Source organism: Nycticebus coucang, chromosome 19 (genome assembly GCF_027406575.1).
Source record: "Nycticebus coucang isolate mNycCou1 chromosome 19, mNycCou1.pri, whole genome shotgun sequence".
NCBI lineage: Eukaryota > Metazoa > Chordata > Mammalia > Primates > Lorisidae > Nycticebus > Nycticebus coucang.
Window position 1 is genome coordinate 8,242,683 of NC_069798.1, and position 4,451 is coordinate 8,247,133.

A 4,451-nucleotide genomic window follows, 5' to 3' on the forward strand; every position below is an offset into this window, starting at 1 on the left:
AGGAAGAAAAGCTATTTTCTTTCTAGGGGACTATCTCAGTTTTTTCATAACTTTTTTTTTTTTAATGTGCATGAACATGAGAACAAAGTTCCCCATTTTAAAATGTAACAAAACATTGATTTACATAACTTAAACGTTTCTTAAAATACAATTTAGAATTTGGCAGGAATATATTGGGAGAGGGAAATTTGTCATCAGAATTTTTATGTTTATTTTAAAGCATGAATAGTGGAATAGTGCCAATCATTTAAAAATGTTTTCTCAAGGATGATTTTTTGATAAAAACATCTCATATTTCTTTTAAAACATGGAGAACACTGAACATCATATTGTAATACAAAATTTGAGAAATGAAAGGATCGAATAATTTGAATTATCATCATGGTCAAATTACATTATATTTTTTGATTGAAAAAATCCAACCTGGGCTTGGTGCCCATAGCTCAGTGAATAGGGTGCCGGCCACATACACTGAGGCTGGCAGGTTTGAGCCTGGCCGGGGCCTGCTAAACAACAATCACAACCGCCACCAAAAAATAGCCGGGCATTGTGGTGGGTGCCTGTAGTCCCAGCTACTTGGGAGGCTGAGGCAAGAGAATCGCTTAAGTCCAAGAGTTTGAGGTTGCTATGAGCTGTGATGCCACAGCACTCTACAGAGGGCAACACAGTGAGACTCTGTCTCAAAAAAAAACAAAAAACACAAAACAAAACTCTAGCCTGTATGTTCTAGGTATACTATAGTTGATCATAGGGAAGAGGCCTTATTGATGGACTTTCAGTACTTTGTTTACAGATTAGGTAAACATTACATGCTTTTAATCTACATTAATCAGAAACTACTCATACATTATAATGGAGGCTTTTAAACAGTGATAGAGTTTACAATAAAAGTAACTTTTAATGTATCAACTTTAAAATTTGTATCTATTTCCAAATTACAATTAACAGTAACTAATATTAATTAATTTAAGAAATAATCCTATAGTTTACAATATTATTCAGAAGAAAAAGAAATGGTAACAATATCTTTAAGTCTGGTATTAGCCATGGCCAGGGTTCTACTGTAACTGCTACATTGAGTCATTATCTTTTGTAATACAATAGTAAATGAAGATTTCAGAGTAAATATTGTTGGAGATAAGAATGTCTGTGAATCGGCATCATCTCCATTAAGGTTGGTGTAACCTGTAAGATTCGAAGTAATTACTTTGGGAGGTAGGTTTTGATGAGGAATACAGTGGGAACATGAGCCAGATCCCCTTTGCTGCTGGCTGTAGAACTCTCATTATGGGCTCCAGTGGTCTTTTAGGCTTTCTTTTTACTTCTCCTAATTTTTCTTTTTACGAGGCAACTTTTTACCAATTTGGTGCTTTTTAATAATAATAAAAAAGCAATACTCTACATTGGTTAAGTCTTACTGTCAAAAAAATTATCTTAGAAAGCTGATTCTGATGTTTTATGGGCCATGTGACCTTGAAAATGTTATTGTAATTATTGGAATCTTTCTCATCTGTAAAATACGGTGTGTCCCAAGAGTAACTCCTAAAGTCTCCATACATAGGGGAAATGGGAAATTGTAGCTAAACATACCTTTATTTATAAAATAGTCATTACAAAATTTTAAAAAATATTTTCAAAATATTCTCTATGTATTGGCCATCCCTTTGTAAAATTCTTTACGGGGGAATTTGGGACATCCTGTAGAATTCAACATGCCTGCCATTCCCGCCTCCCATAGTTGTTCTGAAGAACAAATAGGGCACTAAATAATGTTTATTCTTTTGGAAATGACTGTGAAATGAATATATGAAATTGTTATATTTTAATTCATTATTTTAATATGTAGAATTATCAGTTTCTGATCTATTTTGTTCACCAATTTAAAAATAATGGTCTCAAATTTGGTGCAGTTTATAAAACATTATAATAATATATGTGAGTTCAATTATGACTTCTTATACATCTTAATGTCCTAAAGGAGTAGTAATTAATTCTATGACAGCTAGATAACATCGTGATACCGACTTCTTTAAAGTATTCATTGACCAAAGAATAGCTGAGCTCAGCTGTTGCCACAAGGGACAGTAAATCTTTCTGTTCTCTAAAGACTGTAGTCACAATCCCCTGCTGTTGGATTGTGTAAGTGCTGGGGTTCCTTCTGTCCACACCTGTCTGTGCTCCTCTGTGTGGTGCTGGAATCACCTTGGTGCTTGTTAAAATACGGATTCCTGGGCCCTTGCAGCATGTGTGGTTTGGGGGTCTGAACAAGACCTCCAAGTGCGCTGATGGACGCTGATGATGAAGCGTCAGTACTTCTTACTGGGTTCTCTGTGTCTGGCAAATCAGTAAGTGTAATTCCTCTAAAATCTTCCCAAAGGAAAACCAAGGGAGTGGGGAGGGTGAGTTTGTCATGGCAGGATTCCGCCTGCTACTTGTGCTTTGGAGATTTTTACTAGCAGTTGTGGCTGTTCTGTGCTAGCCTGAATAAACAGCATTGATTTTGCAAAGGAAATAATTTAAGTATAAAAACACAACGATGAGGTTAAAGATTTCAGCGTTTTTGACTCTTTCCGTCTGAGCAGAGTCTGTGAATGTTAACTGAGAAATTACAGACTCCATTGAGGCAGAGGAGTTTTGTGTTATGAGCTGTAATAGGGTTTGGTTTGACTCTATGGGCAGATGAAATAAATGTTTGAACTTTTGAATCTGACCATTAACCATTTGGGAATGCTTCTGTTGATGTAGTAATGGTGTAGAACTTGATTTCCTGTTTTTTTTTTTTTTTATGATTTACCCGATCTGTTACTGTTCTGCTAATGTCTATATTTCAAAGTACTGTGGAAGTTTTTACCATATTTTTTAAATTTTATTTTTATTTCAGATTAATATGAGGGTACAAATGATTTGGCACCTTGTAGCCTAAGGTAAATTTTAAGCTGTAGTTGAGCCCTTCACCCAGGGGATGTGCTGTTTACCCTTACTCTGTGCACACTAGGTAAGAGCTTACCAATATCACTCCTTCCCCTCCTGTCCCGTCTCCCTTCCCCCACTTAAATATAATTGTGTTATTTTCTCGTGTGGGCATGTAGTTGTTTATCTATTGGTTACATATTAGTATCGAGTACATTGGATACTTGCTGTTCCATTTTTGTGACATTTTACTAAGCAGAATATTCTTTGGCTCTATCCAGGTTAATACAAAGGATGTAATGTCTCCATCTTTTTGGCTAAACAGTATTCCATGGTATACCTGTACCACAGTTTATCAATCCATTCATGAGTTGACGGGCACTTGGGTTGTTTCCATGTGTTGGTGATTGTGAATTAAGCTGTGAATTAAGTACAGATGTCCTTATGATAAACATTCTAGTGCAAATGCCCTTATGATAAAATGACTTTTTTTTCTTCTGGGTATATGCCTAGTAATGGGATTGCAGGATCAAATGGAAGGTTTACTTTTAATTCTTTGAGGATTCTCCATCCTTTTTTCTTAGAGCTGTATTAGTTTGCAGTCCCACTAGCAGCGTAAAAAGTGTTCCCTTCTCTCCACAGCCATGCCAGCGTCTGCAGCTTTGGGATTTTGTGATGTGGGCTAATCTCACTGGAGGTATGTGATATCTCCGGGTGGTTTTGATTTTCATTACTTTGAGGATGAGGGATGATGAGCATTTTTAAAATATATTTATTGGCCATGTTTCTTCTTCAGAGATGTTTTAAGTCTCTTGCCCACTTATAAATGGAATTGTTTGCTCTTTTCTTGTTGATTTGAGTTCTCTGATTTTGCCGTATTTTAAAGACCCCAGAGAAGTGTTAGAGTATGGAAGAAAGGACCTCCTGTTTTTCTTCAAATAGTAAACTTCAGTCAGTGCTGGTAGAATAAATGATGGGAAAGGAAATCTTTGAAACTGTGAAGCCAAAGTCGAGTGTTCTCCAACAGTGCTTTTAGAGCGTTACGCTCCGCCACGAGGATCAGTACTCAGAGGAGGCTGTGAACGATGCAAATTTTCAGGCTCCAGCCCAGATCTCCTGAGTCAGGAACTCTGGGAGAGGACCCAGCAGTCGGGTTGAGTAAGCACCCACAGTGATTCGGATGCATGCTCAAGTTTGAGAACTACTACTTGAAAGCATATTTTGCCCTCAGATGTGGCCATCTCCTCCTCATCCCTAACCTAAAATGGTTCTTGCTAGTTCAAAAAGAATCAGCTCATCCCAATCTATTAGTGAGTGGGTGGATGGTGGTGGCTAAGGACGTTGGCTCTGAGGTCAGAGGTCCTGGATAAACGCCTTGATGCTAGTAGCTTCTTCAGGCTGGGAAGTGCACGGCATCTCTCTGAGCCTCATTTGTAAAGATGGGAAATTGGTATCTGCATCCCAGGAGCTATTACTGCCGTTGTTCACCATCCCACTTGTCCTAGATGGCTTAACTTTAATTTTTTTTCTACAGTATTGTT